Genomic DNA, 22,526 nt, shown 5'->3' with positions numbered 1-22,526 from the left:
AACTTGCGAATGTATTTCACTGAATTGGCAAGATTTGAATGTTTCATCCTCAAAAAAAGTTTGATCACTTTTAATAATACTTTCCAATTTTTGTTCGAGCTCAAGCACTTTAACAATCATTTGATGTGTTTGGGTTTTAACAGCAAGTTTCCGATTCTCAATTTCTTCATTATGTTTGAACTGGCTCGCGTCACCCACAGTGGAAGGATTTCTCGGTGAGCAGTTACTGTGGTTACATTTTCATTAAACAATTTGTCAAACAATCGGTACCATTTATCTAGTAGCTCATCGACGTTTCTAAAAGCAGAAGATTTGAAATGGGTTGTATAGTCTGTGCATATTTAGTCTGTTTTGCATTTGGTTTCTGTTGGTTTTAATAGTAAATTCGACTGGTGAAAGCTAGGTGGACGGAGCATTTCCTTCCTTTCAAGCTGTAGTTTTACGTCACTCCTGAGTCAATTGATGACATGATCCAGAATTTGGGTTAATTTTTTAAGAAAATATCAAGTTGCCTAACGCTCCCTATTTGATTTTCAAATCTGAAAGTTTGTTCAAATTTATTGTTTCTGATTATCTGAAGCCATTCGTTCTCGTAATCGCAACTAGAGTTTATGTTAGACCAGTTTGTGCTTAGAAGGTTTATGACACCAGTTATGATTACAGACCAACATTTATATGACTTCTTTTTGGCTAATACCACGTCAAAAAAGTCCCTTCTTTTTTCAAGTGACCAGTTGTAGGGGCTGCTCTGGGGTGGTTTTAGATACAAGCAATGAAAAGTTTTTGGTTGGCAGAGGAAAGAAGAATATAATGGGAAAGTCTTCTCCTGCGTTGACTACTAACACTTCTTTGGAGTTAAGATTCTCGTATAACAAAACGCTATTGTCAGCTTTAGGATCATTTCTTTACACTGTGTATTCTCTGAGAAAGAGAGATTTTGTTGGGAAATGCTCAGTTAGCCTTATTTCTTTTTTTACAAATTATTCCAAAGTTATGCTGGGCAATTGGGTTTGCGAAAACAAAGCGACGTGAAAGATCTACGAGACTATGAACATTAAATGTTGAATTTTCGTTTTCTTGTTGCTTTTAATCGTAGTCGGTGTTCCGTAGTCAGAACAAGGTATCGATGAAGAATTCACTACATTCTTTTTCTCCCGGTTCACGTTGCAGTACTTTGCCATCTGCAATTTTTGTATCTTGTCTAGCTGTATCTCGTTCATTTGGTTTATTTCTGGATTTCAGTCCAAGGTTTTGTGCGTTTCGTTCTTCTGGAGAGAGTTCTTGGTTTATGTAGATTCGTTTACTGAAAATCTTCAACTTAGCCATTGAGAAGAGTAAAAGTTTCTTGTCGAACACCGAAGGATTTGTTACAAGTAAGGGGCGATGTCTCTCAGGTTTGTATTTGCTTACGCGTTTGCAGTCTATAAATGTGGTGTTGATGTCTAGGAAATCGAACACATGGTTGATTTCGGCTCCACCATGCTCGATGCGTCACTCCTTATCATTCAATTCACCAATTCCCCGTATTAGAACATTGAGTTCAGTCTTAAGATCGCTTACTTGCTTACAGTTTTCATTTGATTGATTCTCTATTGCTTCTTTTTACCTCGTTTTCGTTAACTCGATTTCCTTTATCTTATTTTGCATTGTTTCCTTAATCACAAATTTGAAAGACTCTTTTCTTTCCTCGACTTTCTCCGGTTTATCTTTCAGTCGATCAATTACAACATTGTGTTTGTTTTGGCTAACACAGACGTTACAGATCAGGAGAATTTTTAGATTCACTTGTTGAATGGAGTTTATGGCTTCGTTGCTGAATTTTGTGCATTGAAGAGACATATACATAACTGATTCCCAAGAAATAAAACAAAAAATTGCAGCTTTTTTGGTTAATCGGCCCTGGCAGGTATCACAAGAGATGGTAGTAGTACTGGTTTAGTAGTACTATTGTTCTTCATTGTCTCAGATATTTACAATCTTTTACTACTTAGTTTGTAATAGTCAGTCAGCCTGCATAAACTGATACCCGGCTACTACAAAGTTCTCACCTGACCTATTGGTTGACGGCTCCATGGGTGCAGGTACCAGAGCACTCGATCACTTCCAGATATCATCGCCGATCAACTTCCACAGAGTACAGGTCATGCCTTTCAAGTATTCCCTTTTTCAGGATTGTACAGAGTCCGCCGAGTCCTTTGGTCCTAGATAATCAAGATCTGATACTAGATGTGCACTGGAGAAGATTTTATTTGACTCCACGGTACCCCCACTGTTTGTCTTTCTTGCCTCACTTCTTCTGAGTTCTCGGTTTATGCAGATTTGCTTATAAAAATTCTTCAACCTAGCCAGCGAGGAGATTAACAGTTTCTTGTCGAACACCGAGGGAATCGTTACAATTAAGGGCAATGTCTCTCAGGTTTGTACTTGCTTAGGCGTTTGCAGTCTGTAAATTCGGTGTTGATTTCTAGGAAACTAAACACATTGTTGATTTCGCCTCCATCATGCTCAATACGTAAGTCTTTATCATTTAAGTCATCAATGCCCCGTATTAGAACATTGAGTTCAATTTTAGGATCGCGTAATTGCTTAAAGTTTTCATTTGATTGATTCTCTAATGCCTCTTTGTAGCTCGTTTTGCTTACGCGTTTGCAGCCTGTAAAATCGGTTTTGATTTCTAGGAAACTAAACACATTTTTGATTTCGGCTCCATCATGCTCAATACGTAAGTCTTTATCATGCAACTCATCAATTCCCCGTATTAGAAAATTGAGTTCAATTTTAGGATCGCTAACTTGCTTAAAGTTTTCAATTAATTGAATCTCTGATGCTTCTTTGTTGCTCGTTTTCGTTTACTTGGTTTCCTTTATCTTATTTTGCATTGTTTCCTAATCACAAATTTGAAGGACTCTTTTGTTTCCTCAACTTTCTCCGGTTTATCTTTCAGTCGATCAATTAGGACATTGAGTTTGTTTTGGCTAACACAGACGTTACAGATCAGAAGATTGTTTAGATTCACTTGTTGAATGGCGTTTATGGCTTCGTTGCTGAATTTTGTGCATTGAAGAGACATATACATAACTGATTCCCAAGAAATAAAACAAAAAATTGCATTCTTTTTGGTTAATCGGCCCTGGCAGGTATCACAAGAGATGGTAGTAGTACTGGTTTAGTAGTACTATTGTTCTTCATTGTCTCAGATATTTACAATCTTTTACTACTTAGTTTGTAATAGTCAGTCAGCCTGCATAAACTGATACCCGGCTACTACAAAGTTCTCAGCTGACCTATTGGTTGACGGCTCCATGGGTGCAGGTACCAGAGCACTCGATCACTTCCAGATATCATCGCCGATCAACTTCCACAGAGTACAGGTCATGCCCTTCAAGTATTCCCTTTTTCAGGATTGTACAGAGTCCGCCGAGTCCTTTGGTCCTAGATAATCAAGATCTGATACTAGATGTGCACTGGAGAAGATTTTATTTGACTCCACGGTACCCCCACTGTTTGTCTTTCTTGCCTCACTTCTTCTGAGTTCTCGGTTTATGCAGATTTGCTTATAAAAATTCTTCAACCTAGCCAGCGAGGAGATTAACAGTTTCCTGTCGAACACCGAGGGAATCGTTACAATTAAGGGCAATGTCTCTCAGGTTTGTACTTGCTTAGGCGTTTGCAGTCTGTAAATTCGGTGTTGATTTCTAGGAAACTAAACACATTGTTGATTTCGCCTCCATCATGCTCAATACGTAAGTCTTTATCATTTAAGTCATCAATGCCCCGTATTAGAAAATTGAGTTCAATTTTAGGATCGCTAACTTGCTTAAAGTTTTCAATTGATTGAATCTCTGATGCTTCTTTGTTGCTCGTTTTCGTTAACTTGGTTTCCTTTATCTTAATTTGCATTGTTTCCTTAATCACAAATTTGAAGGACTCTTTTGGTTCCTCAACTTTCTCCGGTTTATCTTTCAGTCGATCAATTAGGACATTGAGTTTGTTTTGGCTAACACAGACGTTACAGATCAGAAGAATGTTTAGATTCACTTGTTGAATGGCGTTTATGGCTTCGTTGCTGAATTTTGTGCATTGAAGAGACATATACATAACTGATTCCCAAGAAATAAGACAAAAAATTTCAGCTTTTTTGGTTAATTGGCCCTGGCAGGTATCACAAGAGATGGTAGTAGTACTGGTTTAGTAGTACTATTGTTCTTCATTGTCTCAGATATTTACAATCATTTACTACTTAGTTTGTAATAGTCAATCAGCCTGCATAAACTGATACCCGGCTACTACAAAGTTCTCACCTGACCTATTGGTTGACGGCTCCACGGATGCAGCTACCAGAGCACTCGACCACTTCCAGATATCATCGCCGATCAACTTCCACAGAGTACAGGTCATGCCCCTCAAGTATTCCCTTTTTCAGGATTGTACACAGTCCGCCGAGTCCTTTGGTCCTAGATGATCAAGATCTGATACTAGATGTGCACTGGAGAAGATTTTGTTTGACTCCACGGTACCCCCACTGTTTGTCTTTCTTGCCTCACTTCTTCTGAGTTCTCGGTTTATGCAGATTTGCTTAAAAAATTTCTTCAACCTAATCAGCGAGGAGATTAACAGTTTCTTGTCGAACACCGAGGGAATCGTTACAATTAAGGGCAATGTCTCTCAGGTTTGTATTTGCTTACGCGTTTGCAGTCTGTAAATTCGGTGTTGATTTCTAGGAAACTAAACACATTGTTGATTTCGCCTCCATCATGCTCAATACGTAAGTTTTTATCATTCAACACATCAATGCCCCCTATTAGAACATTGAGTTCAATTTTAGGATCGCGTACTTGCTTAAAATTTTCATTTTATTGATTCTCTAATGCCTCTTTGTAGCTCGTTTTGCTTACGCGTTTGCAGCCTGTAAAATCGGTTTTGATTTCTAGGAAACTAAACACATTGTTGATTTCGGCTCTACGGTACACCCACTGTTCGTCTTTCTTGCCTCACTTCGTCTGAGTTCTCGGTTTATGTAGATTCGCTCATTAAAGTTCTTCAACCTAGCCAGCGATGAGAGTAACAGTTTCTTGTCGAACACCGAGGGCATTGTTACAAAAAAGGGGCGATGTCTCTCAGGTTTGTTTTTGCTAACGCGATTGCAGTCTGTAAATTCGGTGTTGATTTCTAGGAAATTAAACAAATTGTTGATTTCGGCTCCATCATGCTCAATAACTAAGTCTTTATCACTCACTTCATCAATGCCCCGTATTAGAACATTGAGTTCAATTTTAAGATCGCGTACTTGCTTAAAATTTTCATTTGATTGATTCTCTAAATCTTCTTTGTAGCTCGTTTTGCTTACGCGTTTGCAGTCTCTAAATTCGGTGTTGATTTCTAGGAAATGAAACACCTTGTTGATTTCGGCTCCATCATGCTCATTACGTAAGTCTTTATCATTCAACTCATCACTGCCCCGTATTAGAACATTGAGTTCAGTTTTAGGATCACTTACTTGCTTAAAGTTTCCAATTGATTGAATCTCTGATGCTTCTTTGTTGCTCGTTTTTGTTAACTCAATTTGCTTTATCTTTTTTTGCATTGTTTCCTCAATCACAGCTTTGAAGGTTTCTTTTGTTTCCTCAACTTTTTTCCGGTTTATCTTTCAGTCGATCAATTACCACATTGTGCTTGTTTTGGCTAACACAGACGTTACAGATCAGGAGAATGTTTAGATTCACTTGTTGAATGGCGTTGATCGCTTCGTTGCTGAATTTTGTGCATTGGAGAGACATATACATAAGTGATTCGCAAGAAATAAAACAGAAGATTGTACCTTTTTGTTAATCGGCTCCTGGCTGGTATCACAAGAGATGTTTCATCCGGCTGGTTTTGTAGTACTATTGTTCTTCATTGTCTTAGATATTCACAAACTTTTACTACTTAGTGTGTAATAGTCAGTCAACCTGCAGAAACCGATAAGCGGCTACTACAAAGTTCTCACCTGACTTATTGGTTAACGGCTCTACAGGTGCAGGTAACAGAGCACTCAATCATTTCCAGATATCATCGCCGATCAACTTCCACAGAGTACAGGTCATGCCCTTCAAGTATTCCCTTTTTCAGGATTGTACAGTGTCCGCCGAGTCCTTTGGTCCTAGGTGATCAAGATCTGATTCTAGAGGCGCACTGGAGAAGATTTTGTTTGACTCCACGGTACACCCACTGTTTGTCTTTCTTGCCTCACTTCTTCTGAGTTCTCGGTTTATGTAGATTCGCTTATAAAAATTCTTCAACCTAGCCAGCGAGGAGTGTAACAGTTTCTTGTCGAACACCGAGGGAATCGTTACAATTAAGGGCAATGTCTCTCAGGTTTGTACTTGCTTAGGCGTTTGCAGTCTGTAAATTCGGTGTTGATTTCTAGGAAACTAAACACATTGTTGATTTCGCCTCCATCATGCTCAATACGTAAGTCTTTATCATTTAAGTCATCAATGCCCCGTATTAGAAAATTGAGTTCAATTTTAGGATCGCTAACTTGCTTAAAGTTTTCAATTGATTGAATCTCTGATGCTTCTTTGTTGCTCGTTTTCGTTAACTTGGTTTCCTTTATCTTAATTTGCATTGTTTCCTTAATCACAAATTTGAAGGACTCTTTTGGTTCCTCAACTTTCTCCGGTTTATCTTTCAGTCGATCAATTAGGACATTGAGTTTGTTTTGGCTAACACAGACGTTACAGATCAGAAGAATGTTTAGATTCACTTGTTGAATGGCGTTTATGGCTTCGTTGCTGAATTTTGTGCATTGAAGAGACATATACATAACTGATTCCCAAGAAATAAGACAAAAAATTTCAGCTTTTTTGGTTAATTGGCCCTGGCAGGTATCACAAGAGATGGTAGTAGTACTGGTTTAGTAGTACTATTGTTCTTCATTGTCTCAGATATTTACAATCATTTACTACTTAGTTTGTAATAGTCAATCAGCCTGCATAAACTGATACCCGGCTACTACAAAGTTCTCACCTGACCTATTGGTTGACGGCTCCACGGATGCAGCTACCAGAGCACTCGACCACTTCCAGATATCATCGCCGATCAACTTCCACAGAGTACAGGTCATGTCCCTCAAGTAGTCCCTTTTTCAGGATTGTACACAGTCCGCCGAGTCCTTTGGTCCTAGATGATCAAGATCTGATACTAGATGTGCACTGGAGAAGATTTTGTTTGACTCCACGGTACCCCCACTGTTTGTCTTTCTTGCCTCACTTCTTCTGAGTTCTCGGTTTATGCAGATTTGCTTAAAAAATTTCTTCAACCTTATCAGCGAGGAGATTAACAGTTTCTTGTCGAACACCGAGGGAATCGTTACAATTAAGGGCAATGTCTCTCAGGTTTGTATTTGCTTACGCGTTTGCAGTCTGTAAATTCGGTGTTGATTTCCAGGAAACTAAACACATTGTTGATTTCGGCTCCATCATGCTCAATACGTAAGTTTTTATCATTCAACACATCAATGCCCCCTATTAGAACATTGAGTTCAATTTTAGGATCGCGTACTTGCTTAAAATTTTCATTTTATTGATTCTCTAATGCCTCTTTGTAGCTCGTTTTGCTTAAGCGTTTGCAGCCTGTAAAATCGGTTTTGATTTCTAGGAAACTAAACACATTGTTGATTTCGGCTCTACGGTACACCCACTGTTTGTCTTTCTTGCCTCACTTCGTCTGAGTTCTCGGTTTATGTAGATTCGCTCATAAAAGTTCTTCAACGCTCATAAATTCGGTGTTGATTTCTAGGAAATGAAACACCTTGTTGATTTCGGCTCCATCATGCTCATTACGTAAGTCTTTATCATTCAACTCATCACTGCCCCGTATTAGAACATTGAGTTCAGTTTTAGGATCACTTACTTGCTTAAAGTTTCCAATTGATTGAATCTCTGATGCTTCTTTGTTGCTCGTTTTTGTTAACTCAATTTGCTTTATCTTTTTTTGCATTGTTTCCTCAATCACATCTTTGAAGGTTTCTTTTGTTTCCTCAACTTTTTTCCGGTTTATCTTTCAGTCGATCAATTACCACATTGTGCTTGTTTTGGCTAACACAGACGTTACAGATCAGGAGAATGTTTAGATTCACTTGTTGAATGGCGTTGATCGCTTCGTTGCTGAATTTTGTGCATTGGAGAGACATATACATAAGTGATTCGCAAGAAATAAAACAGAAGATTGTACCTTTTTGTTAATCGGCTCCTGGCTGGTATCACAAGAGATGTTTCATCCGGCTGGTTTTGTAGTACTATTGTTCTTCATTGTCTTAGATATTCACAAACTTTTACTACTTAGTGTGTAATAGTCAGTCAACCTGCAGAAACCGATAAGCGGCTACTACAAAGTTCTCACCTGACTTATTGGTTAACGGCTCTACAGGTGCAGGTAACAGAGCACTCAATCATTTCCAGATATCATCGCCGATCAACTTACACAGAGTACAGGTCATGCCCTTCAAGTATTCTTTTTTTCAGGATTGTACAGTGTCCGCCGAGTCCTTTGGTCCTAGGTGATCAAGATCTGATTCTAGAAGCGCACTGGAGAAGATTTTGTTTGACTCCACGGTACACCCACTGTTTGTCTTTCTTGCCTCACTTCTTCTGAGTTCTCGGTTTATGTAGATTCGCTTATAAAAATTCTTCAACCTAGCCAGCGAGGAGTGTAACAGTTTCTTGTCGAACACCGAGGGCATTGTTACAAGCAAGCAGCGATGTCTTTCAGGTTTGTATTTGCTTACGCGTTTGCAGTCTGTAAATTCGGCATTGATTTCTAGGAAATTAGACACATTGTTGATTTCGGCTCCATCATGCTCAATACGTAAGTCTTGATCATTCAACTTATCAAAGCCCCGTATTAGAATATTGAGTTCAATTTTAGGATCGCGTACTTGCTTAAAATTTTCATTTGATTGATTCTCTAAATCTTCTTTGTAGCTCGTTTTGCTTACGCGTTTGCAGTCTCTAAATTCGGTGTTGATTTCTAGGAAATGAAACACATTGTTGATTTCGGCTCCATCATGCTCATTACGTAAGTCTTTATCATTCAACTCATCAATGCCCCGTATTAGAACATTGAGTTCAGTTTTAGGATCACTTACTTGCTTAAAGTTTTCAATTGATTGAATCTCTGATGCTTCTTTGTTGCTCGTTTTTGTTAACTCAATTTGCTTTATCTTTTTTTGCATTGTTTCCTCAATCACAGCTTTGAAGGTTTCTTTTGTTTCCTCAACTTTTTCCGGTTTATCTTTCAGTCGATCAATTACCACATTGTGTTTGTTTTGGCTAACACAGACGTTACAGATCAGGAGAATGTTTAGATTCACTTGTTGAATGGCTTTGATCGCTTCGTTGCTGAATTTTGTGCATTGGAGAGACATATACATAAGTGATTCGCAAAAAATAAAACAAAAGATTGCACCTTTTTGTTAATCGGCTCCTGGCTGGTATCACAAGAGATGTTTCATCCGGCTGGTTTTATATTACTATTGTTCTTCATTGTCTTAGATATTCACAAACTTTTACTACTTAGTGTGTAATAGTCAGTCAACCTGCAGAAACCGATAAGCGGCTACTACAAAGTTCTCACCTGACTTATTGGTTAACGGCTCTACAGGTGCAGGTAACAGAGCACTCAATCATTTCCAGATATCATCGCCGATCAACTTCCACAGAGTACAGGTCAGGTCATGCCCTTCAAGTATTCCCTTTTTCAGGATTGTACAGTGTCCGCCGAGTCCTTTGGTCCTAGGTGATCAAGATCTGATTCTAGAAGCGCACTGGAGAAGATTTTGTTTGACTCCACGGTACACCCACTGTTTGTCTTTCTTGTCTCACTTCTTCTGAGTTCTCGGTTTATGTAGATTCGCTTATAAAAATTCTTCAACCTAGCCAGCGAGGAGTGTAACAGTTTCTTGTCGAACACCGAGGGCATTGTTACAAGCAAGCAGCGATGTCTTTCAGGTTTGTATTTGCTTACGCGTTTGCAGTCTGTAAATTCGGTATTGATTTCTAGGAAATTAGACACATTGTTGATTTCGGCTCCATCATGCTCAATACGTAAGTCTTTATCATTCAACTTATCAAAGCCCCGTATTAGAACATTGAGTTCAATTTTAGGATCGCGTATTTGCTTAAAATTTTCATTTGATTGATTCTCCAATGCTTCTTTGTAGCTCGTTTTCGTTAACTCGTTTTCCTTTATCTTTTTTTGCAGTGTTTCCTCAATCACATTTTTGAAGGACTCTTTTGTTTCCTCAACTTTCTCCGGTTTATCTTTCAGTCGATCAATTACGACATTGCGTTTGTTTTGGCTAACGCAGACGGTACAGATAAAGAGAATGTCGAGATTCCTTTGTTGAATGGCGTTGATCGCTTCGTTGCTGAATTTTGTGCATTGGGGAGGCATATACAACTGATTCGCAAGAATTAAAACAAAAAATTGCAGCTGTTTTGTTAATCGGCCCCTGGCAGGTATCACAAGAGATGTTTCATCCGGCTGGTTTAGTATTACAATTGTTCTTCATTGTCTTAGATATTTACGAACTTTTACTACTTTGTGCGTAAAAGTCAGTCAACCTGCAGAAACCAATAACCGGCTACTACAAAGTTCTCACCTGACTTATTAGTTGAGGGCTTCACAGGTGCAGGTACCAGAGCATTCGATCACTTCCAGATAGCCTCGCCAATCAACTTCCACAGAGTACAGTTAATGCCCTTCAAGTATTTTCTTTTTCAGGATTGTACAGATACCGCCGAGTCCTTTGGTCCTAGATGATCAAGATATGATCCAAGATGTGCACTGGAGGAGATTTTTGTTTGACTCCCGGGTACACCCACTTTTTGTCTTCCTTGCCTCACTTCTTCTGTGTTCTCCGTTTATGTAGATCTGTTTTTAAAAACTCTTCAACCTAGCTGGCGAGGAGAGTAACAATTTCTTGTTGAACACTGAGGGCATTGTTACAAGTAAGGGGCAATGACTCTCAGGTTTGCATTTGCTTACGCGTTTTAAATCTGTAAATTTGGTGTTGATGTCTAGGACATTAAACACATTGTTGATTTCGGCTCCAACATGCTCGATATGTAAGTCTTTATCATGCAACTCATCAATGCCCCGTATTAGAAAATTGAGTTCAATTTTAGGATCGCTAACTTGCTTAAAGTTTTCAATTGATTGAATCTCTGATGCTTCCTTGTTGCTCGTTTTCGTTAACTCAGTTTCCTTTATCTTATTTTGCAATTGTTTCCTTAATCACAAATTTGGAGTACTCTTTTGTTTCCTGAACGTTCTCCGGTTTATCTTTCAGTCGATCAATTACGACATTGCGTTTGTTTTGGCTAACGCAGACGGTACAGATAAAGAGAATGTTGAGATTCCTTTGTTGGATGGCGTTGATCGTTTCGTTGCTGAATTTTGTGCATTGGGGAGGCATATACATAACTGATTCGCAAGAATTAAAACAAAAAATTGCAGCTGTTTTGTTAATCGGCCCCTGGCAGGTATCACAAGAGATGTTTCATCCGGCTGGTTTAGTAGTACAATTGTTCTTCATTGTCTTAGATATATACAAACTTTTACTACTTTGTGTGTAATAGTCAGTCAACCTGCAGAAACCAATAACCGGCTACTACAAAGTTCTCACCTGACTTATTAGTTGACGGCTTCACAGGTGCAGGTACCAGAGCTTTCGATCACTTCCAGATATCCTCGCCAATCAACTTCCGCAGAGTACAGTTAATGCCCTTCAAGTATTTTCTTTTTCAGGATTGTACAGATATTGCCGAGTCCTTTGGTCCTAGATGATCAAGATATGATCCTAGATGTGCACTGGAGGAGATTTTTGTTTGACTCCCGGGTACATCCACTTTTTGTCTTTCTTGCCTCACTTCTTCTGTGTTCTCGGTTTATGTAGATTTGTTTTTAGAAACTCTTCAATCTAGCTGGCGAGGAGAGTAACAATTTCTTGTTGAACACCGAGGGCATTGTTACAACTAAGGGGCAATGACTCTCAGATTTGTATTTGCTTACGCGTTTTAAGTCTGTAAATTTGGTGTTGATGTCTAGGACATTCAACACATTGTTGATTTTGGCTCCAAGATGCTCGATACGTAAGTCTTTATCATGCAACTCATCAATGCCCCGTATTAGAAAATTAAGTTCAATTTTAGGATCGCTTAATTGCTTAAAGTTTTCATTTGATTGATTCTCTGATGCTTCTTTGTTGCTCGTTTTCGTTAACTCGTTTTCCTTTATCTTATTTTGCATTGTTTCCTTAATCACAAATTTGAAGTACTCTTTTGGTTCCTGAACTTTCTCCGGTTTATCTTTCAGTCGATCAAATAGGACATTGAGTTTGTTCTGGCTAACACAGACGTTACAGATCAAAAGAATGTTTAAATTCACTTGTTGAATGGCGTTTATTGCTTCGTTGCTGAATTTTGTGCATTGGGGAGACATATACATAATTGATTCGCAAGAAATAAAACAAAAGATTGCACCTTTTTGTTAATCGGCCCCTGGCAGGTATCACAAGAGATGTTTCATCCGGCTGAATTTTTAGTATTAATGTTCTTCATTGTCTGAGATATTCACAAACTTTTACTACTTTGTGTGTAATAGTCAGTCAACCTGCAGAAACCAATAACCGGCTACTACAAAGTTCTCACCTCACTTATTAGTTGACGGCTTCACAGGTGCAGGTACCAGAGCATTCGATCACTTCCAGATATCCTCGCCAATCAACTTCCACAGAGTACAGTTAATGCCCTTCAAGTATTTTCTTTTTCAGGATTGTACAGATACTGCCGAGTCCTTTGGTCCTAGATGATCAAGATATGATCCTAGATGTGCACTGGAGGAGATTTTTGTTTGACTCCCGGGTACACCCACTTTTTGTCTTTCTTGCCTCACTTCCTCTGTGTTCTCGGTTTATGTAGATTTGTTTTTAGAAACTCTTCAATCTAGCTGGCGAGGAGAGTAACAATTTCTTGTTGAACACCGAGGGCATTGTTACAAGTAAGGGGCAATGACTCTCAGGTTTGTATTTGCTTACGCGTTTTAAGTCTGTAAATTTGGTGTTGATGTCTAGGAAATTAAACACATTGTTGGTTTCGGCTCCAACATGCTCGATACGTAAGTCTTTATCATGGAACTCATCAATGCCCCTTATTAGAAAATTGAGTTCAATTTTAGGATTGCCATTTTGCTTAAAGTTTTCATTTGATTGAATCTCTGATGCTTCTTTGTTGCTCGTTTTCGTTAACTTGGTTTCCCTTATCTTATTTTGCATTGTTTCCTTAATCACAAATTTGAAGGACTCTTTTGTTTCCTCAACTTTCTCCGGTTTATCTTTCAGTCGATCAATTAGGACATTGAGTTTGTTTTGGCTAACACAGAAGTTACAGATCAAAAGAATGTTTAAATTCACTTGTTGAATGGCGTCTATCGCTTCGTTGCTGAATTTTGTGCATTGGGGAGACATATACATAATTGATTTGCAAGAAATAAAACAAAAGATTGCACCTTTTTGTTGATCGGCCCCTGGCAGGTATGACAAGAGATGTTTCATCCAGCTGATTTTGCAGTACTATTGTTCTTCATTGTCTTAGATATTTACAAACTTTTACTACTTAGTGTGTAATAGTCAGTCAACCTGCCGAAACCGATAAGCGGCTACTAAAAAGTTCTCACCTGACTTATTGGTTAACGGCTCCACAGGTGCAGGTACCAGAGCACCCAATCATTTCCAGATATCCTCGCCGATCAAATTCCACAAAGTACAGGTAATGCCCTTCAAGTATTCTTCTTTTCAGGATTGTACAGAGTCCGCCGTGTCCTTTTGGTCCTAGATGATCAAGATCTGATCCTAGATGTGCACTGGAGAAGATTTTTTTTTACTCCACAGTACACCCATTTTTTGTCTTTCTTGCCTCACTTCTACTGTGTTCTCGGTTTATGTAGGTTTGTTAATAGAATTTCTTCAACCTAGCTGGCGAGGAGAGTAACAATTTCTTGTCGAACACCGAGGGCATTGTTACAAGTAAGGGCAATGACTCTCAGGTTTGTATTTGCTTACGCGTTTTAAGTCTGTAAATTTGGTGTTGATGTCTAGGAAATTAAACACATTGTTAGTTTCGGCTCTAACATGTTTGATACGTAAGTCTTTATCATGCAACACATCAATGCCCCGTATTAGAAAATTGAGTTCAATTTTAGGATCGCTAACTTGCTTAAAGTTTTCATTTGATTGAATCTCTGATGCTTCTTTGTTGCTCGTTTTCGTTAACTCGGTTTCCTTTATCTTATTTTGCACTGTTTCCTTAACCAGAAATTTGAAGGACTCTTTTGTTTCCTCAACTTTCTCGGGTTTATTTTTCAGTCGATGAATTAGGACATTGAGTTTGTTTTGGCTAACACAGACGTTACAGATCAGAAGAATGTTTAAATTCACTTGTTGAATGGCGTTTATCGCTTCGTTGCTGAATTTTGTGCATTGGGGAGACATATACATAATTGATTCTCAGGAAATAAAACAAAAGATTGCACCTATTTGTTAATCGACACCTGGCAGGTATCACAAGAGATGTTTCATCCGGCTGAGTTTTTAGTATTAATGTTCTTCCTTGTCTTAGATATTCACAAACTTTTATTACTTAGTGTGTAATAGTCAGTCAACCTGCAGAAACCGATAAGCGGCTACTAAAAAGTTCTCAACTGACCTAGTGGTTATTAACGGCTCTACAGGTGCAGGTACCAGAGCACCCAACCATTTCCAGATATCCTCGCCGATCAACTTCCACAGAGTACAGGTAATGCCCTTCAAGTATTCTCCTTTTCAGGATTGTACAGAGTCCGCCGTGTCCTTTTGGTCCTAGATGATCAAGATCTGATTCTAGATGTGCACTGGAGAAAATTTTTTTTACTCCACGGTACACCCATTTTTTGTCTTTCTTGCCTCACTTCTTCTGTGTTCTCGGTTTATGTAGGTTTGTTTATAGAAATTCTTCAACCTAGCTGGCGAGGAGAGTAACAATTTCTTGTCGAACACCGAGGGCATTGTTACAAGTAAGGGGCAATGACTCTCAGGTTTGTATTTGCTTACGCGTTTTCAGTCTGTAAATTTGGTGTTGATGTCTAGGAGATTAAACACATTGTTAGTTTCGGCTCCAACATTTTCGATACGTAAGTCTTTATCATGCAACACATCAATGCCCCGTATTAGAAAATTGAGTTCAATTTTAGGATCGCTAACTTGCTTAAAGTTTTCATTTGATTGAATCTCTGATGCTTCTTTGTTGCTCGTTTTCGTTAACTCGGTTTCCTTTATCTTATTTTGCACTGTTTCCTTAACCAGAAATTTGAAGGACTCTTTTGTTTCCTCAACTTTCTCGGGTTTATTTTTCAGGCGATGAATTAGGACATTCAGTTTATTTTGGCTAACACAGACGTTACAGATTAGAGAATGTTTAAATTCACTTGTTGAATGGCGTTTATCGCTTCGTTGCTGAATTTTGTGCATTGGGGAGACATATACAGAATTGATTCGCAAGAAATAAAACAAAAGATTGCACCTTTTTGTTAATCGGCCCCTGGCAGGTATCACAAGAGATGTTTCATCCGGCTGGTTTTGTAGTACTATTGTTCTTCATTGTCTTAGATATTCACAAACTTTTACTACTTAGTGTGTAATAGTCAGTCAACCTGCAGAAACCGATTAGCGGCTACTACAAAGTTCTCACCTTTCTTAGTGGTTAACGGCTCTACAGGTGCAGGTACCAGAGCACCCAATCATTTCCAGATATCCTCGCCGATCAACTTCCACAGAGTACAGGTAATGCCCTTCAAGTATTCTCCTTTTCAGGATTGTACAGAGTCCGCCGTGTCCTTTTGTTCCTAGATGATCAAGATCTGATCCTAGATGTGCACTGGAGAAAATTTTTTTTTACTCCCTGGTACACTTATTTTTTGTCTTTGTTGCCTCACTTCTTCTGTGTTCTCGGTTTATGTAGGTTTGTTTATAGAAATTCTTCAACCTAGCTGGCGAGGAGAGTAACAATTTCTTGTCGAACACCGAGGGCATTGTTACAAGTAAGGGGCAATGACTCTCAGGTTTGTATTTGTTTACGCGTTTTAAGTCTGTAAATTTGGTGTTGATGTCTAGGAAATTAAACACATTGTAGTTTCGGCTCCAACATGTTCGATACGTAAATTTTTATCATGCAACACATCAATGCCCCGTATTAGAAAATTGAGTTCAATTTTAGGATCGCTAACTTGCTTAAAGTTTTCATTTGATTGAATCTCTGATGCTTCTTTGTTGCTCGTTTTTGTTAACTCGGTTTCCTTTATCTTATTTTGCATTGTTTCCTTTATCAGAAATTTGAAGGACTCTTTTGTTTCCTCAACTTTCTCCGGTTTATCTTTCAGTCGATCAATTCAGACATTGAGTTTGTTTTGGCTAACACAGACGTTACAGATCAGAAGAATGTTTAAATTCACTTGTTGAATGCCGTTTATCGCTTCGCTGCTGAATTTTGTGCATTGGGGAGACATAAACATAATTGATTCGCAAGAAATAAAAGAAAAGATTGCACCTTTTTGACAATCGGCCCCTAACAGGTATCACAAGAGATGTTTCATCCGGCTGGTTTAGTAGTACTATTGTTCTTCATTGTCTTAGATATTCACAAACTTTTACTACTTATTGTGTAATAGTCAGTCAACCTGTAGAAACTGATAACCGGCTAATACAAAATTCTCAACTGACTTAATAGTTGACGGCTCCACATGTGCAGGTACCAGAGCACCCAATCATTTCCAGATATCCTCGCCGATCAACTTCCACAGAGCACAGGTAATGCCCTTCAAGTATTCTCCTTTTCAGGATTGTACAGAGTCCGCCGTGTCCTTTTGGTCCTAGATGATCAAGATCTGATCCTAGATGTGCAATGGAGAAAATTTGTTTTACTCCACGGTACACCCATTTTTTGTCTTTCTTGCCTCACTTCTTCTGTGTTCCAGGTTTATGTAGGTTTTTTTATAGAAATTCTTCAACCGAGCTGGCGAGGAGAGTAACAATTTCTTGTCGAACACCGAGGGCATTGTTACAAGTAAAGGGCAATAACTCTCAGGTTTGTATTTGCTTACGCGTTTGAAGTCTGTAAATTTGGTGTTGATGTCTAGGAAATTAAACACATTGTAGTTTCGGCTCCAACATGTTCGATACGTAGGTCTTTATCATGCAACACATCAATGCCCCGTATTAGAAAATTGAGTTCAATTTTAGGATCGCTAACTTGCTTAAAGTTTTCATTTGATTGAATCTCTGATGCTTCTTTGTTGCTCGTTTTCGTTAACTCGGTTTCCTTTATCTTATTTTGCACTGTTTCCTTAACCAGAAATTTGAAGGACTCTTTTGTTTCCTCAACTTTCTCCGGTTTATCTTTCAGTCGATCAATTCAGACATTGAGTTTGTTTTGGCTAACACAGACGTTACAGATCAGAAGAATGTTTAAATTCACTTGTTGAATGCCGTTTATCGCTTCGCTGCTGAATTTTGTGCATTGGGGAGACATATACATAATTGATTCGCAAGAAATAAAAGAAAAGATTGCACCTTTTTGACAATCGGCCCCTAACAGGTATCACAAGAGATGTTTCATCCGGTTGGTTTTGTAGTACTATTGTTTTTCATTGTCTTAGATATTTACAAATTTTTACCACTCAGTGTGTAATAGTCAGTGAACCTGTAGAAACTGATAACCGGCTAATACAAAGTTCTCAACTGACTTAATGGTTGACGGCTCCACAAGTGCAGGTACCAGTGAGCTCAATCATTTCCAGATATCCTCGTCAATCACCTTCCACAGAGTACAGGTAATGCCTTTCAAGTATTCTCCTTTTCAGGATTGTACAGAGTCCGCCGTGTCCTTTTGGTCCTAGATGATCAAGATCTGATCCTAGATGTGCACTGGAGAAGATTTTTTTAACTCCACGGTACACCCATTTTTTGTCTTTCTTGCCTCACTTATTCTGTGTTCTCGGTTTATGTAGGTTTGTTTATAGAAATTCTTCAACCTAGCTGGCAAGGAGAGTAACAATTTCTTGTCGAACACCGAGGGCATTGTTACAAGTAAGGAGCAATGACTCTCAGGTTTGTATTTGCTTACGCGTTTTAAGTCTGTAAATTTGGTGTTGATGTCTAGGAAATTAAACACATTGTTGGTTTCGGCTCCAACATGCTCGATACGTAAGTCTTTATCATGCAACTCATCAATGCCCCGTATTAGAAAATTGAGCTCAATTTTAGGATCGCTAACTTGCTTAAAGTTTTCAATTGATTGAATCTCTGATGCTTCTTTGTTGCTCGTTTTCGTTAACTCGGTTTCCTTTATCTTATTTTGCATTGTTTCCTTAATCAGAGATTTGAAGGACTCTTTTGTTTCCTCAACTTTCTCCGGTTTATCTTTCAGTCGATCAATTAAGACATTGAGTTTGTTTTGGCTAACACAGAGGTTACAGATCAGAAGAATGTTTAAATTCACTTGTTGAATGGCGTTTATCGCTTTGTTGCTGAATTTTGTGCATTTGGGTCACATATACATAATTGATTTGCAAGAAATAAAACAAAAGATTGCACCTTTTTGTTAATCGGCCCCTAGCAGGTATCACAAGAGATGTTTGATCCGGCTGGTTTAGTAGTACTATTGTTCTTCATTGTCTTAGTTATTCACAAACTTTTACTACTTAGTGTGTAATATTCAGTCAACCTGTAGAAACTGATAACCGGCTAATACAAAATTCTCAACTGACTTAATGGTTGACGGCTCCCCACGTGCAGGTACCAGTGAGCTCAATCATTTCCAGATATCCTCGTCAATCACCTTCCACAGAGTACAGGTAAAGCCCTTCAAGTGTTCTTTTTTTCAGGATGGTACAGAATCCGCCGAGTCCTTTTGGTCCTAGATGATCAAGATCTGATCCTAGATGTGCACTGGAGAAGATTTTTTTACTCCACAGTACACCCATTTTTTGTCTTTCTTGCCTCACTTCTACTGTGTTCTCGGTTTATGTAGGTTTGTTAATAGAATTTCTTCAACCTAGAGGAGAGTAACAATTTCTTGTCGAACACCGAGGGCATTGTTACAAGTAAGGGGCAATGACTCTCAGGCTTGTATTTGCTTACGCGTTTTCAGTCTGTAAATTTGGGGTTGATGTCTAGGAAATTGAACACATTGTTGATTTCGGCTCCATCATGCTCGATACGTAAGCCTTCATCATTCAACTCATCAATGCCCCGTATTAGAACATTGAGTTCAACTTTAGGAACGCTTATTGCTTAAAGTTTTCATTTGATTGACTCCATAATGCTTCTTTGTAGCTCGTTTTCGTCAACTCGGTTTCCTTTATCTTGTTTTGCATTGTTTCCTCAACCACAGTTTTAGGGGACTCTTTTGTATCCGCAACTTTCTCTTGTTTATCTTTCAGTCGATCAATTACGACATTGCGTTTATTTTGGCTAACACAGACGTTACAGATCAGGGAATGTTTAGATTTACTTTTGAATGGCGTTTATCGCTTCGTTGCTGAATTTTTGTATTGGTGAGGCATATGCATAAATGATTTGCAAGAAATAAAACAAAAAATAGCATCAATTAGTTAACCGGCTTCTGGCAGGTATCACAAGAGATGTTTCATCCGGTTTGTTTTGTAGTACTATTGTTCTTCATTGTCTTAGATATTCACAAACTTTTACTACTTAGTGTGTAATAGTCAGTCAACCTGCAGAAACTGATAGCTGGCTAATACAAAGTTCTCAACTGACTTATTGGTTGACGGCTCCAGAAGTGCAGGTACCAGTGCACTCAATAATTTCCAGATATCCTCGCCGATCAACTTCCACAGAGTACAGGCAATGCCCTTCAAGTATTCTCGTTTTCAGGATGGTACAGAGTCCGCCGAGTCCTTTAGGTCCTAGATGTTCAAGATCTGATCCTAGATGTGCACTGGAGAAGATTTTTGTTTGACTCCACGGTACACCCATTGTTTGTCCTTCTTGCCTCAATTCTTCTGAGTTCTCGGTTCATGTAGTTTTGTTACAGAAATTCTTCATTCTTTCCAGCGAGGAGAGTAACAGTTCCTTGTCGGACACCGAGGGCATTGTTACAAGTAAAATGCGATGTCTCTCAGTTTTGTATTTGCTTACGCGTTTGCTGTCTGTAAATTCGGTGTTGATTTCTAGGAAATTAACTAAATTGTTGATTTCGGCTCCATCATGCTCGATGCGTAAGTCTTTATCATTCAACTCATCAATGCCCTGTATTAGAACATTCAGTTCAATTTCAGGATCGCTTACTTGTTTAACGTTTTCATCTGATTGATTCACTAATTCTTTTTTGTAGCTTGTTTGCGTTAACTCGATTTCCTTTATCTTGTTTTGCATTGTTTCCTCAATGATAATTTTGAAGGACTCTTTTGTTTCCTCAACTTTCTCCGATTCATCTTTCAGTCGATCAATTACGACATTGCGTTTGTTTTGGCTAACACAGACGCTACACATGTTTAGACTCACTTGTTAAATGGCGTTTATCGCTTCGTTGCTGAATTATGTGCATTTCGGAGACATATGCATAGCTGATTCGCAAGAAATACAACAAAAAATTGCATCTTTGTTAATCGGCCTTTGGCAGGTATCATAAGAGATGTTTCATTCGGTTGGTTTTGTAGTAATATTGTTCTTCATTGCCTTAGATATTCACAAACTTTACTGCTTAGTGTGTAATAGTCAGTCAATCTGCAGAAACCCATAACCGGCTAGTACAAAGTTCTCACCTGACTTATTGGTTGACGGCTCTTTAGGTGCAGGTACCAGTGCACTCGATCACTTCCAGATATCCTTGCCGTTCAACTTCCCCAGAGTACAGTTCATGCCCTTCAAATGTTCTCTTTTTCAGGATTGTACAGAGTCCGCCGAGTCCTGTTGGTCCTATATGATCAAGATCTGATCCTAGTTGTGCACTGGAGAAGATTTTGTTTGACTTTATCAGATCGTTTGTTGTTTTTGCTTTTCGTCTAGTATTCGGATCATTTTCTGGCGGTTGTGTAGCGATGACATAGATAATAACGAATCTGTACAATTATAAGGGTGCAAAACAAGAACTTCGAATAGTAATAGTAGTAGTAGTAGTAGTAGTAGTAGTAGTAGTAGTAGTAGTAGTAGTAGTAGTAGTAGTAGTAGTAGTAGTAGTAGTAGTAGTAGTAGTAGTAGTAGTAGTAGTAGTAGTAGTAGTAGTAGTAGTAGTAGTAGTAGTAGTAGTAGTAGTAGTAGTAGTAGTAGTAGTAGTAGTAGTAGTAGTAGTAGTAGTAGTAGTAGTAGTAGTAGTAGTAGTAGTAGTAGTAGTAGTAGTAGTAGTAGTAGTAGTAGTAGTAGTATGAGCGCGGGACCTTCGTGCTATTTGGAGCAGCGGGGGTCCGTATCAGCGGCTGTCCCAGACGCCGCTCCTCAGTGTGATCAACTACGTCCTATGTGCAGAGCCTAGACTAGGGGCCCTAGACAGCGGAAACCTGGCTGGGAGGGTAGCTCGACATCGCTACTATTAGATAAGACCTTGACATTTAACTTGCCGGACGGAAAAATGCCCACTACCGGCCTAGTAGTGGACCCTAATATCGTGGGTGATCAGACCTAGCTGCTACACCCCTTTTTAGCACAGACGTGAGTGATAATATTTTTTTATAGGCTGATTTCTGCACATTCCTAAGGCTCTTGAAAGTGATCTAAAGTTTTTCTGAAAGCTCTCTAGCACCACTACAATTTGTGTTTTCGGCTTTTTCAAATTTCAAGCTATAAAGATGGGCTAACTTTTTAGTAGTAGGTTGATGAGCACACCACGCTGCTAGTGCTTATACGTGTGTGAGATTCCCAATTTACATTTTGGATGACTTTTTTTGCACCAATATCATTGTTTTGGCCTAAAAAGACATCCTAGTATAGGAATTAGGTATCTAAAATCATTATTTGTGGCACCTACATAGCGGTGGTTGTGGAAAGAGAGAGGAGCCTACTGCTAATATTGAAGATAAAAACTTCTCTCATTTTCAACATGTTGTTGATTCACAACATGTTTTTCACTGTCTAGAGGTACAACCTACCTGTATGGACACTGCAAGAAAGAATAAAAAGTTTCTACAAGCCTCTGAGTGAAATCTGTGCTCACTAATAACAGTGACACCTGACACAAAAATTCATCAAAAAATTGATCACGTAGCCTACTGATAGCCACTACTGGGTAGTCACCCCCCTTCTTGCACTTATCCACTTTAAATATTGGTCTCTAATTCTGATCTCAATAGAAAACAAGATGCAGCCCCAACATTTGTATTAACGTCTCCCCTTGATCCTTTTCTATCCTTTTCCTGACTCATTTAAAAATCAAGGTAGGCTAGCAGCGGGGTCCGTGCTAAATTTTTGTTGCTAAATCGTTCCTGAGCCTTTTTCCCCA

The sequence above is a fragment of the Convolutriloba macropyga genome, chromosome 4 (assembly GCF_964194025.1).
Source record: "Convolutriloba macropyga chromosome 4, txConMacr16.3, whole genome shotgun sequence".
In the NCBI taxonomy this organism is placed as follows: domain Eukaryota; kingdom Metazoa; phylum Xenacoelomorpha; order Acoela; family Convolutidae; genus Convolutriloba; species Convolutriloba macropyga.
Note: the sequence above shows the minus strand (reverse complement) of the source record.